Below are 19,935 nucleotides of genomic sequence, written 5' to 3'. Positions count from 1 at the left end.
AATAAACTCACGAACTACTTTATTTGAGCTCAGTACCGCCGGTACACTACTATCACCACTGGATCATACGCAGTCATTGAAAAAACTCCACCATTCATTCTCAGTGACTTCATATACACACCTATGTGGGTAAACTTTTGTAAAATGCAGGAGAAATAACATATTATTACACTTGAAGATTAGTCTAGGATAATAACAAGCCTTGGTATATCGGGTTTTGGATAATCCAAGTCATCTTGAATAGGATTTCAAATCTCAGAAGAACTTTCACCAAAGTTAATCATGGTTACACTTACTACCACAAGCCACACAAAGAGATTGTTAAAAAAGCAACCTTGGCGTAAGCAAAGTTTGATTAATATAGGCGACAATTTTCAGCAGCAGCAAATTGACGGCAGTACTCTAGTTTCAGCAGAAGTGTCTACACTATGTATAAAGAATTGTAGACAGATGATGAAGCTCTCAGCAAAGTTAGAGGTGAGGACAAATGACGGCTTGTTTGGGTGTTCCGCAGAGGCGTAAACATACGATATGGACCCCGCATGTAGAAATTATAAACTTGGTCCACCGTCAAAGAAATTGTATAAAACCTATCAATAACACGCGTGAATTTAACTGCAGCAAGTACAAACAAAGCTTTAATGCAAACTATATCCCTCTAATACAGCTGACCGGGCGAGCTGACCGTGCGGTTAGGGGCGCGCAGCTGTGAGCTTGCATCCGGGAGATAGTGGGTTCGAACGCCCACTGTCGGAGCCCTGAAGATGGTTCTCCGTCGTTTCCCATTTTCACACCAGGCAAATTCTGGGACTGTACCTTAATTAAGGCCACGGTCGCTTCCTTCCCACTTCTAGGCAATTCCTATCCCACCGTCACCATAAGACCTATCTGTGTAGGTGCGCCGTAAAACAAGTTGTAAAAGAAAATTAATACAGTCATCTTTTATCCTGGTGTGAAAATGGGAAACCACGGAAAACCATCTTCAGATCTGCCGACAGTGGTGTTCGAACCCACTGTCTCCCGAATACAGGATACTGGACGCTCTTATGCAACTGCATCTATCGAGCTCGTTTAATACAGTTTGTGAAAAAGACTCACTTTAAGATTACAGAACTAATTTAAAGATTTTATTTTTAAAATGAATTATTCTGTAGAGATTGATGAACAACATCTATTGCCATGTTTTTTTTATATTGTTAAAACTTTTCTGTACTCACATCAAAGTCTAATGAATTTGGGCCATGCGGAGTGCTTTCTAGAATGCAAAATATTGATCCTTTCACTGCCTGAATCTTGCCTGTTCACATTCGAATCTTAGGAGGCTGATTTCAGTGAGTCTGCCTTGGGATATACCATTTCATATTTAGCTCTTTGTACGTTCAAGTTTCGAAAATGATCGTTTGTCGGAAGTCACAGTAACAGAAAGGGTTAGAAACTGGTAAAATGCCGTGTGTAAGTCTGGGACACTTGCAGCTGTGATTATACAGGGCTCTACTACTAGTAGCTTTGTTATGTCAGTTACAGAGGTTGTCACGATGATTTTTTAGAGCGTTTTGTGAGAGGGTGCACCTCTCATGTTATGACAGACAGCTCCGCTGGACTCAATACAATAATAATAATAATAATAATAATAATAATAATAATAATAATAATAATAATAATAATAATAATAATAATAATAAATGGAGCTAGATTCATTCACGTCCGACTCATTGGCTGAATGGTCAGCATTGAAGCCTTCGGTTCACAGGGTCCCGGGTCCGAGTCTCGGCCGGGTTGGGGATTTTAAGCGCCTCTGATTAATTCTCCTGGCTCGGGGAATGGGTGCTTCTCCCAACCCTTTCCTCTCCATATTCAGACAACACACTACACTACCAACCACCACAGAAAGCACGCAATAGCCCTCCATATAGGGTTGGCGTCAGGAAGGGCATCCGGCCGTAAACCAGGGCCAAATTCACATGTGCGACACAGTTCGTGCCCGTGACTCCACTGGTGTGGGAGGTGGTAGAAAAAGAAGAAAGATAGATGCATTCGCCTGTTACCTACTTACGAATTTTAAAAACTTTTTTTTAACCAATCTTACAAAATCATCGTTATGTAACCTCTCCCGTTCAGAATAGCATTCGGGTATATCTATTTATTTATTTATTTATTTATTTATTTATTTATTTATTTATTTATTTATTTATTTATTTATTTATTTATTTATTTATTTACGGGGAAATCTGTGGGGCACATTAAGCTTCAGGATCAACTGCATTGCAGGCCTTGCAGGCCTTGCAGGCCCTAGCGTTACACCACTAGTGTTCAGGGGAAATATTGAACTAAAATGGACTGGAAGATGAAATATCCCTGAGGAAACGATGAATTCTTGACGTCTTGAAGGGGGGTTGAAAAATAAGACAAATATATTTCTTTATTTCTGGATTATTTATTTATTCAACGTATGGCTTATAGTTCCAGGAGTGTCCGAGAACATGTTCGGCTCGCCTGGTGCAGCCCTTATAAGGCCAACAATGGTGGGTGGCATCCTCCGTGTATGGGAACTGCGCGTTTTGGTAGTGTTGTGCGTGATGTGTGAGTTCCTGGAATGGCGGGGACATTACAGTACAAACACACAGACCCGAAGCAAGGGGAAATAATAATTTAAGTGATAAATCACCGACCCGGCAGGGAGTAGAACCCGGGGCCCTCTGAACTTAAGGGACTACGCTGACCATTCATCCAAGGAGCCGGACTTTATATCTGAAAAACTGCACTAATGGAATGTAATCTCCCCGCATGTTAATGTTATGCAGTTTCACAATGAATTTGATGTTAGATTTCGCGTGGCGAATAATTGCACATATATATTATTTTGCTTGTTGTTTTTCGTCGTACTAACACATAGAAGGTTTCCGGCGACGTAAGGATGGGAAAGAGTCAAGATTGGAAAGGTAGCGGCCGTGGCCACAGCTCCACGGAGACCATGGAAAATCATTTTCAAGGCTGCCGATGATGAGATTCGAACCCAGCATCTCCCGAACGCAAGTTGACAGTTAGGCGACCATAACTGCGCGGCCACCTCACTCGGTAATGACAAATGTAACTTATTTTAGCCGTTGCTCCTGAATACATTTGCAGAGGTTAACTGTTCTATGAAATTGTAAAACACACGTAAAACAAGCTCCCTCAAATTATTTTCAAACAATATCATTATTTTGCGGAACAGACTGAAATTAAGTTTGCACGGTGCAGCATTTTCCTCAGTAAATTATTGTGCCAATTTCTTCACCTTAAGTCGCAAACCTGTTTCTAAACGAATATCTGGACGAATATTTCGATTTTACGACCTAAAATACAACGAAATGTGCGGTATGTTTGTGCATATATACAGAGGGGTTAGAATTATCTGTTGTTCGCAATACTCACATAGTTTCAACAATTTGTTCTTGGAAATTACATTTTCTGTTTCTATAATATAGAATTATTTTATGAAAATAGCCAGCCCGGTGGTGTAGGTGTAGCATGTTTGCTACTTACACGAAAGACCAGGGTCCGATTTCTGGCCAGGTCAGTGATTTTTACCCGAATCTGAGAGCTGATTCGAGGTCCACTCATCCTACATTATTACAATTGAGGAGCTATCTGACGGTGAGGAGGATGCTTCGGTCTAGAAATCCAGGAATAACGGCCGAGAGGCTTATTCACGTTGACCACGCGTCACCTCATAATCTGTAGGTCTTCGGACTGAACAGCGATCGCTTGGTAGGCCAAACGCCCCTCGGAGCCGTTAGAAGCAGATATGTTTGCTATGTTTATTTCTTAAAAATTACACATTACTGCATATTCTAATCTGAATCTAAATAAAATATAATAGTATTTTTTATCAGACAGAAAGCAGAAATTATCACGCATTTTCAAATATATATATTTATGCTATGCATTATCGAAAAGGCGAATGGTCAGCTTAGTTGTCTTCGGGTCAGAGGTACCCGAGGTTCTGTTCCCGGCAGGATCGAGGATTTTAGCCGCGTATGGTTATTCCTGTAGCTTGGCAGTTGGATGTTTCTGTTCGTCTTAATACACATCTACATAGTACACGCCACAGTGAATACGTCCCTCCACATAGAGTTGACGTCAGGAAGGGCGGGGTGGTTGTGAATTTAATTTTGTAGGGTTGACGCCCCCTCCCAAAATTAGGAATTTGTATATCACCCCAAGAAACAAAATGTTAACAAATAAATTAATACATTGGTTTTGATTATGATGATTGTAGGAAAATCATTATAGTCAGATCCCTCTTGTAAATTATTGGTCCTGGTTTCCATCGACTTGAATTTCTTGTACAAGGTAAATATAGCTATCTACTGCTTCCACCGTTTCTTCTCCCAGTTTGTCCGGCTCCATGACTAAGTGCTTAGAGTGCTGGCCTGCCTACGGGCGTTAAATCAAAAGACCTGCACCTGGCGAGCCGAAGTTCTCGGACTCCTCCCGGCAATAAAATGCCATACGCCATTTCTTTATTTCTCCCAGGTTTATTTAGTTGTTTGAAATGGTAGTTATATTCATTAGTTTTATTTTCTCTATGCTCAGTGTCAAACATTTCTCGATACTTTCTGCACATTGTTCGTTCAGTATTGTTTCAGTCTCATTGGCCTCTTGACACATCATCAGAGAATCTTACATATGTAAGCATCTCTCCTAGTATTTGTAGTCCGTAGGTGTTGTTTGACCTACATTATCATAGATTACGCAAATTACTTAAGCTAATGATGAGACTTAAATGCGTGACCTAAACAGCTATTGAAGAGCCTTGAGCCTACCAAGATGACTGCTGCCCTTTCACATAGCCATGGAGTATCATACGGCCTGAGTGACGATTTCCTCATTGGCTATCATACCAGGCCCGTTAATTCGTATATCAACAACTCCTGAATTGATTTAACGAAGATAAAGGTTTCTATGGCGTGATAGCCGAGAACCATGGTCACTGGCCTTTCTCCAGGGCGGCTGCATTTCTAATTCCGCCACCCAACGCCGTAGATTTTATTGTCGAATAATACACAGAACCAATACTAGATAGTATAGTCTAGAATACTGATGGCGAAAATGTGAATTCCCAACTGAAGAGTAGTGAGGCCACACAGACTATACGACAGCACAGCAGACTGGTTAAATAACTCAGTGATAATCTTGCCTGACCAAAGGATGGCGCACATCCTAAGAGATGTTCTCAGTCTAATGCAAGCTTAGAGTTGCACGACCCTTACCGTGATACCAACTCGCTCGGTACTCGCATGTAGGGTCCTCCAATAAGTTCAGATGCTGTTTTGAAGCGTAAGGCAGAAAACTGAATTGGCTGAATATCTTAGACAAGTGTTGTATACGTTTTAATACCACGATCATTAGTCTATTGTTACCCTTTCGTGACATTCTCACAGTCTGAGGGTGTATCACTTCCATAGTTTAACAAGCGGACAGGAAACATTGATAAAAATGTTTGCAAAACATATGTTATACATTCCACTTCTTGATTTACAATGATTACAGTATTGCACACCAAAATGTGCTGCGCGAATTCATAACAAACGACCGCGTCTCTTCGCAGAAGTGAGAACACATTACGTACTAACCTAATTGCAGTCTTCACCTTTGATCTCATTTCTTCGAGCGCCTTCTTAGATATGTTATCATTTTATCTCATTCTACTTTCACCTTCTTTAAATAAACAATAAACAATCATTCTCATTAAATAATCAATCATTCCCATTCAACGTGAGTTCTTACATGCAGAAAGAGTCCGGTTGACACAGTTTCTTTCCATTTTAATATGTAGTTAGTATTCTGAATTAATTATGCGGTTCATATCCCGACCATTCTACGTACTATTTCCACTCCAGTTGTTCTTTCGCTGAAGGTAAACACTCAAATAATATATTGGACAAACTTCTCTAGACTTACACAAATATGCCAACATGAACTTCCATGTACAACTCGTCACACACTGTACAAATATATAGCTCACACCAACTATGATGCAATCAACAAAATCTGGATTTGTCAGAAGGTGGAAGAAAAGCAATTTTGTTTTTCATTTAGTAATATTTAAAATAATCCCTTTCTTGGCTGTCATTGACATTTTTAATTGACAACTTCAATTGATTAGGACAATTTTCTGCATAATTGCACTGGTATTTTAAATGGTTCATTGAACAGTCTAATGCATGGAGGTAACAACGTTGTAACTGACAGGAAAAGCGTGAATTGAGAAGTTGGCCTTGATACACCAAAAGAAAACTCCTAATATTATTTCACCGTGCTGTGACGCTTCAGAGCAGTAAAAAGAATAATCGAAGCAATGTGGACACATTTAGCGTACTGAAGGATTTATTATAAACTTAGATTTAGTAAGGCAAAACCTGAACTCAAGCGTATCCAGTGAAAATGTAATTACTCTTTTTAGCTTGTAAATCCCTAGCAGTGCCATTTTATTATTAAAAGCAGTAACTCATGAAAAGCAAAATAGCCCATACAGTTTGTTAAGCACTAAAATATTCTACTAAAACTCGGAAGTCCTATTTTGTTACATGAGGCTAGAATTGAAAGCAATTACAAGTTTATTGTGAACTGACCGATAAATAAACGGGTATTTCATGGAATTCCCTGCGTTGAAGTATAATACACTGACTGACAGAGCAAATGCAACACCAAGGAGGAGTGGTTCGAAAGGGATGAAAGTTGGGGAAAAAACAGAGTCGGCACGGAAGAATAATTGATGTTTATTTCAAACCGATATGCAGGTTACACAATGCGCACGGCATCGACTCAGTAGGATGTAGGACCACCGCGAGCGGCGATGCACGCAGAAACACGTCGAGGTACAGAGTCAATAAGAGTGCGGATGGTGTCCTGAGGGATGGTTCTCCATTCTCTGTCAACCATTTGCCACAGTTGGTCGTCCGTACGAGGCTGGGGCAGAGTTTGCAAACGGCGTCCAATGAGATCCCATACGTGTTCGATTGGTGAGAGATCCGGAGAGTACGCTGGCCACGGAAGCATCTGTACACCTCGTAGAGCCTGTTGGGAGATGCGAGCAGTGTGTGGGCGGGCATTATCCTGCTGAAACAGAGCATTGGGCAGCCCCTGAAGGTACGGGAGTGCCACCGGCCGCAGCATATGCTGCACGTAGCGGTGGGCATTTAACGTGCCTTGAATACGCACTAGAGGTGACGTGGAATCATACGCAATAGCGCCCCAAACCATGATGCCGCGTTGTCTAGCGGTAGGGCGCTCCACAGTTACTGCCGGATTTGACCTTTCTCCACGCCGAAGCCACACTCGTCTGCGGTGACTGTCACTGACAGAACAGAAGCGTGACTCATCGGAGAACACGACGTTCCGCCATTCCCTCATCCAAGTCGCTCTAGCCCGGCACCATGCCAGGCGTGCACGTCTATGCTGTGGAGTCAATGGTAGTCTTCTGAGCGGACGCCGGGAGTGCAGGCCTCCTTCAACCAATCGACGGGAAATTGTTCTGGTCGATATTGGAACAGCCAGGGTGTCTTGCACATGCTGAAGAATGGCGGTTGACGTGGCGTGCGGGGCTGCCACCGCTTGGCGGCGGATGCGCCGATCTTCGCGTGCTGACGTCACTCGGGCTGCGCCTGGACCAATCGCACGTGCCACATGTCCCTGCGCCAACCATATTCGCCACAGGCGCTGCACCGTGGACACATCCCTATGGGTATCGGCTGCGATTTGACGAAGCGACCAACCTGCCCTTCTCAGCCCGATCACCATACCCCTCGCAAAGTCGTCTGTCTGCTGGAAATGCCTCCGTTGACGGCGGCCTGGCATTCTTAGCTATACACGTGTCCTGTGGCACACGACAACACGTTCTACAATGACTGTCGGCTGAGAAATCACGGTACGAAGTGGGCCATTCGCCAACGCCGTGTCCCATTTATCGTTCGCTACGTGCGCAGCACAGCAGCGCATTTCACATCATGAGCATACCTCAGTGACGTCAGTCTACCCTGCAATTGGCATAAAGTTCTGACCACTCCGTCTTGGTGTTGCATTTGCTCTGTCAGTCAGTGTATATTGCCAAGTATTTCATAGAATTATCTTCACTGAAGTAGAATATATTGCCACATATTAAGCAGACTTTACAAGTAGAGTTTTCAGAATCCTCCCTGCTTCCTAACGAAAGATATAACTGCTGTAAAGCTAATGACAGTATAGTTACAGCATTGTTCTGCTCATCACTACTGAAGGTATTTCTCTATACATAGGTTTGTTTCGTTTGGATGTAAATGGGTTGCCACTATCCTTTAAGTCTTCTTCTATTAACTTGCGCCTTCTTCCCTTATTCAGCTTTCTTCTTCGAATATGTTAGGACAGCTGAACCTAAGGCATTTCGTTTCCGGTTAAAACGTTGATCTTTAAAACACACTTATCAAAACCACACAACCCTATGTGTTACCGGGTGTTGGCCGTGAGGTTAGGAGCGCGCAGCTGTGAGCTCGCATCCGGGAGATAGTGGGTCCGAACCCCACTGTAGGTAGCCGTGAAAATGGTTTTCCGTGGTTTCCTATTTTCACACCAGGAAAATGTACCTTAATTAAGGCCACGGCCACTTCCTTCCCAATTCCCCCCCCCCCCCAACTGAAAACGAGTGGGGTTATTTTTTAAAAATATGGAAGGATACAAGATTATATTAAGTGACGTTTCCAGAAGGTGAATGAGGCCTCTATTCAGCTGTGGCCTATCTGAAATAACAAAATTATAACCGCAAAACGAAGCTGAAATTTTTCAGAAGCAATATGAAGTCAGTTTCGTTATACGGATGAGAATCATGGAAGGCCACAAATCAAATCCCTAATAAATTGTTCAAATTGCTGCCTCAGAAGAATGTTAGACGTAATTACAAATGAAGAATTATGTACACCAAAATCAGAAGACCAGATCAAAAATCAATTAAACAATCTGGAAGTGTAAGTGGCTAGGACGCATTAGGGAAAGCAGACAACGCAGTTGAGAAACAAGTACTGGATTGGAATCATCAAGGTTCTCGCAGAAATGCGAAGGCCTTAATCAGTCGTGGAGATGTACCATACAGGATGAAAACAGACAACAGCGAAAGAGTTGGAGAGAGGTGCAATAGAGTGAGACTTGGCTTAGCTTCGTTGAAACCCTGTGTGTTACCGGGTGAGTTGGCCGTGCGGTTAGGAGCGCGCAGCTGTGAGCTCGCATCCGGGAGAGAGTGGGTTCGAACCCCACTGTCGGTAGCCGTGAAGATGGTTTTCCGTGGTTTCCCATTTTCACACCAGGACAATGCTGGGGCAGTACCTTAATTAAGGCCACGGCCGCTTCCTTCCCATTCCTAGGCCTTTCCTGTCACATCGTCTCCATAAGACCTATTCGTGTCGGTGCGACGTAAAATAATTAGCAAAAAACAAGAAACCCTATGTTCCAGGAGGAGCTGAAGGGAGAAGTCAAGACAAGATACTGGAGTGTAACACGACTAGTTTGATGACCCCTCAGCATCCAAAATAGCTGGAAGAGATGGTCGCTGGTTCACTAACTGACCTCACGATCTCCTGTACTTTACGTATGTCGGAACTCTTCCGAAATATGTTTACTCTAAGAACAGCTCGCGTTGACAGCAGCATTTAAGCTTTTAGCAACTCTTGAACACTATCACCTCTATTAAATGACAGTTCATGATCTTTGGAATAGATTTTTCCTGGTAAGGCGAGAAGCCACACTTCACCTAACTGTAAACTCAGAAGATAACAAGGGACTGTGCTCAATGTGGAAACAAATGGAATTAGAAAAGACCAAGAGAAATCCACTTCTTCTCCAGAAACGAGGCTGTCATTCAGGTGTTTGCCTTACGTCGTACTATACGGATATTATAAAGAGGGACATATGTACAAATTCTGCATTTCCACGTTTATGTAATCATGTGAAGTATTTTATTATAGTTTGAGATTAGTATAAAACAATTCTATCATTACAATAAATAACAAACCACCCATACTTTTCCAGAAAAAATAATACGCGCCGAGTTATGTAGCCAGTCAAACATATTCAACTTTTAAGTGTCAAAGGTGGTAGAAGTGATACCTGACCTAGGGAGAAGAGCAGGGAGATTACCAGCACAACGTCGTCCATATAGCCCTCCCTCAGAACGATGTGATGTTATATCAACCTTAGCAACGCGTCTTAGTTCACCAATTGAACTTTAAACAGTAATAATGCAATGCTGTCATGTTTCTAGAATACTTCATTGTTCATTATACAATGTATTATTATCTGGAGGAATATCACTGATCTCACGTGATTTCGACTGTTCTATCAGAAGTGTTGTGTTTACAGTTACAAATGCGACAAATACACGCTCGAAGCGATCAATAAGCACTCTGCTACCGTCTCTGGAAAAATTAGGTCTTGTTCACCATTCAGATGTTAATACTGACCGGTTCCCTTCCTGATGCCAACCCTATGTGGAGGAATGTATTCACTGCTTTGTGTGTGTGTTTTAAGACGATTGCAAACACTCAGTCCCGAGACAAAGAATTGACCAAACAACAGTGCAAAAATTCCTGGCCCTGCCTTGACCATTCAGTCAAACAAAGCCAGGCAAAAAATATATTCGATTAATAATATTTTATTGTATAGCCGAACTGAGTTACTCAGACGGTAAAAGTGATGGCGTTTTGAACCTAAGTTGGCACGATCGATCCTGGTTCAGGTCGGTGGTATTTGAAGGTGACCAAATACGTCAACCTCGAGTTGATAGATAAACCGGCATGCGAAAGGACACTTTCTATCTTTCTTTCTTTCTTTCTTTCTTTCTTTCTTTCTTTCTTTCTGTCTTTCTTAATCTGCTTACCCTCGGACTCAGCGAGGGATCCCAACTCTACCGCCTCAAGGGCAGTGTCCTGGAGCGTGAGACATTGGGTCGGGGGATACAACTGGGGAGGATGACCAGTACCCCGCCCAGGCGCCCTCATCTGCTATGCTGAACAGGAGCCTTGGTGGGGGATGGGAAGATTAGAAGGGATAGGCAAGGAAGAGGGAAGGAAGCGACCGTGGCCTTAAGGTAGGTACCATCCCGGTATTTGCCTGGAGGAGAAGTGGGAAACCACGGAAAATCACTTCCAGGATGGCCGAGGTGGGAATCGAACCCACTTTTACTCAGTTGACTCCCGAGGCTGAGTGGACCCCGTTCCAGCCCTCGTACCACTTTTCAAATTTCGTGGCAGAGCCGGCAATCGAACCCGGGCCTCCGAGGGTGGCAGCTAATCACACTAACCACTACACCACAGAGGCGACATTGAAAAAACACTTGCAGGATAAAATTCCGGCACTCGGCGTCTCCAAAATTGTAAAAATAATTAGTGGAAAGTGAAACTATTATTATTATTATATCAGGCACCATCAAATCATCACCTCTGAAATGGGTGCCAGTGTTATCCAACATCCATCCCCCTCACATACGAAGAGAAGAAGCTCTGCTAAAAGAATGACAGGAATGTCGCAGTGATCCTCAATTGCCCTTACATCAGGACTGCAAACTTTAGACACGACAGAGGTTGAAATCCAGGAACCCATCATGGAAGCTTGGTGAGAAGCTTATCAACTCACATTTCGATGCAGATCAAGCCTGGCGTGAAGAATGGAACTCATCAAACCCCGACCACCTGGGTTTAATCAATAATCCATGCAGAAATCCCCCTGGTTTCAACTTACCGACAAAAGAATGGACATCTTTAAACAGAATCAGGATAAATCATGGAAGATGTAAATTCTGGCTCTTCAAATGGGGAAAAACTACGAGTCAACTGTGTGACTGCGATAACGTGTCTCAGACCATCCAGCACGTTGCTATGGAGTGTCCAAGAAGAAGGTTCAGTGGATCTATCCAAGAAATGCAAAGTGCCAGTGAAGAAGTAGTGACCTGTTCGCGCACACTGAACATTGTATTTTTTTTTTTTTTTTTGCTAGGGGCTTTACGTCGCACCGACACAGATAGGTCTTATGGCGACGATGGGATAGGAAAGGCCTAGGAGTTGGAAGGAAGCGGCCGTGGCCTTAATTAAGGTACAGCCCCAGCATTTGTCTGGTGTGAAAATGGGAAACCACGGAAAACCATCTTCAGGGCTGCCGATAGTGGGATTCGAACCTACTATTTCCCGGATGCAAGCTCACAGCCGCGCGCCTCTACGCGCACGGCCAACTCGCCCGGTGAACGTTGTATTTTAACGAACCAAATATAATCTGCAATCTGACATGTAAATATTGTATATAAGTTTATTTTAGAGCCGGCCCCGTGGTGTAGGGGTAGCATGCCTGACTCTTACCCGGAGGCCCCGGGTTCGATTCCCGGCCAGGTCAGGGATATTTACCTGGACCTGAGGGCTGGTTCGAGGTCCACTCAGCCTACCTGATTAGAATTGAGGAGCTATCTGAAGGTGAGATAGCGGCCCCGATCTCGAAAGCCAAGAATAAAACGGCCGAGAGGATTCGTCGTGCTGACCACACGACACCTCGTAATCTACAGGCCTTCGGGCTGAGCAGCGGTCGCATGGTAGGCCAAGGCCTTTCACGGGCTGTAGTGCCATGGGGTTTGGGGGGGGGGTATTTTATCTTTCCTGCGTATCCTTATTGTTTCCATACGAAATAAATAAATAAATACAAAATTATTATTATTATTATTATTATTATTATTATTATTATTATTATTATTTGTAGGGTATTTAGCTCGAAGGCTGGTTTGATCCTCAACAGATCCGCCATCAGCTGTCAGAGATGGCCTAGGCGTCGTTGAAGAGGTATTCTAGGGATATGAAGAGTAAAGTAGTTTCCCGTTGCTCTCCTCGCTGAGCCGGAAGTTGTGTGCCAAGCCCACGGAAATGCACGCATCATGTGACATTTTCACATCATTCGTTACAGAGACTGGCTGCATAAGGAGTGGCACTACTAGCATTGTTCATACCTCAGTCACTTTCATATCGTCAAATCTAAAGATGAGACTGAGGCAAGTCAATTAAAGTAACAAATTTGATCAAGCCCACACCAGAAGACACAGTACAGTGTAAACACTAGGTCTCGCCAGCAATGGCACAGTAGTAGTAGTAGTTATATATGTTTTTATGTTCAGTTTAAAAAAAGAGATGCTCAAACGTTCAAGCGGTGTTTTAACTCTGAAACCCCCTCAATTTTCGCACACCACTGCTGGGAATTTTCGTTCTTTCCACAAAACGGGAGACAATATGCCAGGTGGAAAAGCTTTATAATATGCCATACATATGTCACTACCTGGCCGTACATTTTCATGTTTTGACTCAGTCCTGAATTATCACATATGATAGCTATGTTATTCCCAAAGAATTGAAAAATATTATTTAACAACCAATAACTAGAGCTAGGAATTTTAGGTGAAAAATTTTGGTTAAAAATGGGCAAAAATGGGCTTTAATGTAGTCGAAGAAGGTGCAAAAATGTGCATATTTTAAATGTAAATATTCATACAGACATCTCCAAAATCAATTTTACATCTTATAAAAGGACACAAAATTCACTCCTGTTATCATGTATTAAAAATCTGCCTAAACTTAGTCCAAGAACACAATGTTATTAAAATCACATATTCAGAAAACTGTCAAAACAGATAACATTTCAGTGTTATTTTCAGTGAAGTTGCATATCCGGCCACTTTTACATAGAAAAGGAATGTTCAGCGTCAACAGACACAAGTGGTGCATATTTTGTTTGCAGTCGATATTAAATACCTGTTTGTAGCAACATCCTTAACACCAGGGTCTTTCGCTAAGCTACAGTATGTTCTAGTGTCTGCTTTGCAATATCATCCAGTGCTTCCTTCACATCCATCACAACAGCCCATTTGAGAAATGTCATATAGCCTCCTCATTCTTCACATACCGAGCTCGATAGCTGAAGTCACTTAAGTGCGGCCAGTATGCAGTATTCGGGAGATAGTAGGTTCGAACCCCACTGTCGGCAGCCCTGAAAATGGTTTTCCGTGTTTTCCCATTTTCACACCAGGCAAATGCTGGGGCTGTACCTTAATTAAGGCCACGGCCGCTTCCTTCCCACTCCTAGCCCTTCCCTGTCCCATCGTCGCCATAAGACCTATCTGTGTCGGTGCGACGTAAAGCAAGTAGCATTCTTCACATGCTTTGACCTAGCTATGTATTGCATAATAGCTAGCGTTATTGGTGTTTTTATTTTGTTTGTATCAATTGTTATCGATATATCACAAACATTGCACATCAAAACTGACCCACCGCTCTGAATACCATCAACACTAAACTGTTCAGCACTATCACGTAAATCCTCAGCGTTCATTTTCTGTTTCAGCGTACTTGATACTGTTACTACAGTAATAGCTGTTTGCTAATATTTGTCGTAAGTCTGTACAGAGTTCTCCTCCATATTCACAGACACTATGCATATGGCTACATGAATGCAAGAATGAGTTGATAATGAATGATTCTCTGACTGAATTGAATTGTCATGCATGCATGAATGAATGAACACTTCTCTCCCGTCACGGATAACCACCGACTGAGGAGAGAGCATTCGACTCGCCGAATAAATGCATGGGTGGGTTTATGCATGAATCCATGAATAACTCTATAATCTACCTTAATTCGCGGCACCTTACACGGGCGGAAAACCATTCCACATGCAAGGGCCGCGCCTATAACTACTGCCCGGTCGTGATATCCACCCCTGGTGAGAAAAGGAGCCACCTTCCCAGGGATAACACGCCCGGCCCTTCCTCTGTTTGCTAATAGGACAATGGCAGACACCACACACAGTCAAAGCGTATGCTGAACCTTCCTTCACCTACGTAACACTAACAAGGCCGGCAGATAGGCAGCTGACGAAGGGCGGCAAGCTAACAGTTCAACTATCACCAGCTTCGTACTTAAGCTCCAAATTACTGCAGTATAGGGAGACTACGATTCTAGCGACGAATTGAGAAACTACATAGAACCAATATTTACAGCCGAAATGTTCGGCTTTTCTTGTTTAATTTCTTTACAAATGAAATGCGGTAGAGGAGCCAAGAAGTATTAAACAAGTGGAAAAATGTGCCGATATTAAGAAAAGGTGCTAGCATTGAGAAAAGGTGCAAAAGCGTGGAATTAAAACAGAGTTAGGGTTGTTCCTTTCATGTTTTCTTTTCAAGGCAAGCTAATTTGGGCATTTTAATAGCGAAAAAGGATTATGATGCGACACCTGAAATTCCTAGCTCTACTAATAACGACTCACACACCCAATGGAGATATAAGTTATTTGAGGAACATATTCGAAATTTCTCCTCAGCACTGAAGAGCATATCGTCGTCTGAGGAAACTGCGAATTATAATGATGGACAAATGCTGATGCACGGCGCATAGGCTACATCATTAAGAACGAGAATTCTTCGAGGTAACTCGGACAGTATTGAACCTTAGAGACAAAACTTTACCGGTCAAAGTTCTAGGCTGAAATATTTTACATGGCGCTTTTCACAGGCGCAACGACGATATACTGAAGTACGAGGTAAAATTTCGATGCGACGTGTAGGAAAAATAAATTTTCTCTCTCTCTCTATCACACACACTTTTGGACTAGGTTTCTCTAAAACTGGAATAAGATCCCTTTCACAAATTTCCTGGTTTCCTGGAGTGTATGGATAAATCACTCATAATGACCGACAGAATTCACCATGATCCAGGTTTGAACCACTTCATTTTGTCTCCTGAAATCTCTCATTGTCTTCGAGTATGACTATGGAGAATGTTGTTGTTGTTGGGTTCATGGGACTCTACTCTGTGCTAACCTTTTCATTTCTACGTTACTGCTACTTCCTAATCTGTTTGTAATTTTCATACCTTTGTCCACCCCTGCCGTTTATACCACCTACACTTTCCTCAAAAGCTAACTGTACAAGTCCTGCATGTTTTAAGATGTGTACTATCATTCTTTCTCTTCTTCTAGTCAAATTTCGCCAAATCGTTCCCCTTTCATCGGTTCGGTTCAGTATCACTTCATTCGTGATTCGATCTAGCCATCTCACCTTCAGCATTTTCTGTTACACCACATTTCAAAAACTTCTATTCTCTTTCTTTCTGAGCTAGTTACTGCCCATGTTTCACTTCAACACAATGCCACGCTCCAGACGAAAGTCTTCAGAAACATCTTTCTAATTCCTATATCAATGTTCGAAGTGAGCAAATTTATTTTCTTAAGAAAGGCCTTCATTGCTTGTGCTAGTCTGCATTTTATGTCCTCCTTACTTCTGCCATCGTTAGTTATTTTACTCCCCAAGTAACAATATTCTACTTCCTTTAAGACGTCATTTCCTAATCTAATATTTCCAGCATCATCTAAGTTCGTTCAACCTGACTCCATTGCCATTCTCTCATTGTTTACGAGTGTGACTATAGAGAATATAACTTTAGTACAACACTGTTATTGAATGTCACTTACTGTGTTGTCCTGTTTCAAGCACTCGAAAAACTACTGTATATTAATGTGTGGTCTTATCTCTATATATATACATACACGCATGCAGATAAGATCCAAAACACTTGAATGGATGTCGTAATGTTTTTACGAACACTTATCTTGGCCTAATTGTTCAGTATTCAGCAAGTGTCCCTCCGAAGATAGGGGTTTTGTCACAGTACTTGTTATTCAGGTCGAGAGGCAAGCTAATACCTAATCCTGGTGCCACTATTACGGACTAGCATGTCGAGACAAATCCTGTGCACTTCTATCAAAGCTGTTATGTAATAAGAGTCCCTCTGATGTCAGTCAGACTTTGCGGAGAACGTACATACCAAAACAGCCTGATTTTAGTATTTACTACACGCTCGTACATTCATTTACACGTACTCCAATATCCTGTACATTTCAATTTGATGGTGTCGTATTTACAATGTTAAGTACGTAATCAGTAGCTTGTACCCCCTCATTCTCTGTAAATATTGTAGTGTTAAGTTATTGGAAATATTTAAGATATCCGTGAATGTCTGTGCGATTGTGATGTAATTATTTTGCTAAGTCACATTTTGTAATTCTGAGTAAGTTCATGAGTGACTAGGCTGTAATTATAAAAAAAGAAAGGTAAAGTCATCTCCGTACAGGCCATGAAGACCCCTGGAGGGGTGGAAGGTAAAGGCTTCCACTATCCATAACCTCGGCACTTGAGGGGCAGAGTGGTTAGCTCTACGCCCGGCCGCCTTTGCCCCCAGGAATTAACCTGGTACTCATTTTTGGTGTAGGCTGAGTGAACCTCAGGGCCATGTGCACCTCCGGAAGTGGAAATATCGTTTCTTAAATTTCACGACTTCCTGACAGGGATTCGGACCCACGTCCATCCGGGCGAACTGAGCACGCGTTTACCGCCTCGGCCAGGCAGCCCCTAGGCTGTAATTATATTAGGTTAAATTTGAACATGTTTTAGTAAATATCATATGAATTCCTACCCGTTTGATTGTAATTATTATGTTATATCTAATAAACTTTTAAATTATTATATATATATACCGAGCTCGATAGCTGCAGTCGCTTAAGTGCGGTCAGTATCCAGTAATCGGGAGATAGTTGGTTCGAGCCCCACTGTTGGCAGCCCTGAAGATGGTTTTCGATGGTTTCCCATTTTCATACCAGGCAAATGCCGGGGCTGTACCTTAATTAAGGCCACGGCCGCTTCCTTCCAATTCCTAGGCCTTTCCTATCCCATCGTCCCCATAAGACCCATCTGTGACGGCGCGACGCAAAGCAAATAGAAAAAAATATTATTATTACTATTATTATTATTATTATTATTATTATTATCATTATTATTATTATTATTATTATTATGTCCGCATCCGTAGTGTGACGATTAGCACTATTAGTCGCGTCCTCTGTGGCCCGGGTTCAATTCCACGTACTACCAGAAATTTAAAATTGCCAGGAGGGCTGGTAAGTGCTTAAAATGGTACCCTCAAGATCAGAATAATTCCAGGTAGAAAGGGAAACAGGTAACATTTGGGCGTAGATTTTAGCCAACCCTGAGGATGGAGAGGAGATAAGAGGGGCAATGTTACAACTGTTCGTCTCCCAGGAGGTGTGGATCATGACGCCACCCCCTAACAAATTACCCATACATAATAGGCATTTTATCGAGATCTGAGTAAGTTGTTTCTATGGTTAAACATTCTGGCTACACTGGCTTTTCGTAATCAAGGAAGGCAATTAATTGTAATTTCATTATGAAGAAAATGTTCACGATGTAGTTATGTTCGATTTGGATTCAATTAAAACACTTACTATCATACATTTCTTTACAGTCTCGTTGTTGCCACCGAACGAGTTGGCCGTACGGTTAGGGGCCCGCAGCCATGATCCTGCATTCGGGAGATAGTGGGTTCGAACCCCACTGTCGGCAGCTCGGAAGAGGTTTTTCGGTGGTTTCCCAATTTCAAACCAAGCAAATGCTTGGGCTGTACCTGAATTAAGGCAACGGCCACTTGGTTCCCACTCCTATCCCATCGTCGCCATAAGAGCTCTCTGTGTTGGTGCGACGTAAAGCAATGTGTAAAGAAAGAATCATTGTTGCCATAGTTACAGTCAGTCAAAGAATAATCCTAGAATAAATATGAGTGGTCATTTCAAAGAATGTAATAAAACAGAAATACACAATAGGTATATCTTCCATTTCTATTTTTTTCATTGAAGAGACCATTTATATTTTCGTGCGCAGGAAGCGATCATTTTATTTATGTAATTTGTATTTCAAAGGGCACGCCTTTGTTTCTTTAAGACGGTTCATTACGACATAATGAGAATTTTTTTCCAATCACCTTACTTTTTGGTTTTTGAAGAATATTCTTCACTTACAATTCTTTGTAAAGGCATTGTCTCTATCTTCTAATTTTCTACGTCATGTTATTCCTTTTAATTTCCCTCCAATGTCCCATAATTCTATTAAGAGTGTGTCCTTAAATAAAACACGAATTTCCTTACGAAGTTTTTAGTGAAGGTTGGCTTATTTCATCCTAATTTCTCGCATTCCAATTCGATATCCGTGCGTATTATAGGGAAAAATATAGTAATACTTCTTTTGACATTGCTTTCGAAAGTATTAATGTAGTTTAATATCATAGGGCCTCCGTTGACGATAATATGGGTAATTAGGTCTTACAGTGGTTGAGCGCGATGCTATTTGAAAATTGGTCAAGACCGCTAACATTTTAGCATACAAGGATTACAACGAAATGGGACAATTTGACCCTTAGGGAGTTGATATGTTTATCTTCGGTCTCTCGGTCTCCCCTCGCTCTGCAGTTGTGTGCATGTGTTAAACTTCTACATGGCTTGGCTCTGACCAATGAGAGAGCGAGTATAATGGCTAGTCCACACCAAAGTTAATAAACTTTTGTTAACAAACTTCTTCAACATTATGTCCACACCAGAAAAGCTGTTTGTGAGGTTACGATGCATAGGATCAGGAAGAAGAAAATACACGCAAAGTGTGGCAATGAAACATATGGGAAAGGCGTATAGAATTAATTTTGAGAGAACACTTAAGACATGGACAAAAGTATTCATACCCCTACCCATCCAATATAAAATGCTTTATTGCTGGACCAATACGAAGTACAGGTCAAAATTACAAACCCAAACGTATACCTTGTACAGCTGTGTACATTAAAAAGTACAAAATAAACTGGAAGTAAATAACAGTACATAACAAAGCAACAAATTCGTACTCCATGACTCTACTTGTCTGGACATAAGTATCCATACCATATCCCAGAAGAGTTCACAACTCAATGAAGAAACAGATATTACCAACTCGAACCGTAGCGCGTTAGTTTGTCTTTTCTGTATATTATTCCTTTTAACCTGCTGGGCATTGAGAACACCAGTTTC

At 42.0% G+C, this 19,935-nt stretch overlaps 1 protein-coding gene across 1 annotated transcript in view; it reads right to left on the bottom strand.

Annotated features, from left to right (window-relative positions):
- LOC136863284 (beta-1,3-glucan-binding protein) overlaps window positions 1-16,519 on the bottom strand; it is a 155,963-nt gene extending 139,444 nt beyond the window's left edge. The window contains exon 1 of the mRNA XM_067139671.2: window positions 16,501-16,519. The gene's annotated coding sequence lies outside the window, so the exon portion shown is untranslated. The remainder of the gene's footprint in view (window positions 1-16,500) is intronic.
- Between the last annotated feature and the right edge of the window lie 3,416 nt (window positions 16,520-19,935).

This window comes from Anabrus simplex, chromosome 2 (assembly GCF_040414725.1).
Source record: "Anabrus simplex isolate iqAnaSimp1 chromosome 2, ASM4041472v1, whole genome shotgun sequence".
NCBI classification, from domain to species: domain Eukaryota; kingdom Metazoa; phylum Arthropoda; class Insecta; order Orthoptera; family Tettigoniidae; genus Anabrus; species Anabrus simplex.
The sequence above is the reverse complement of the archived record's forward strand: the minus strand, read 5'-3'. Positions and strand labels throughout refer to the sequence as shown.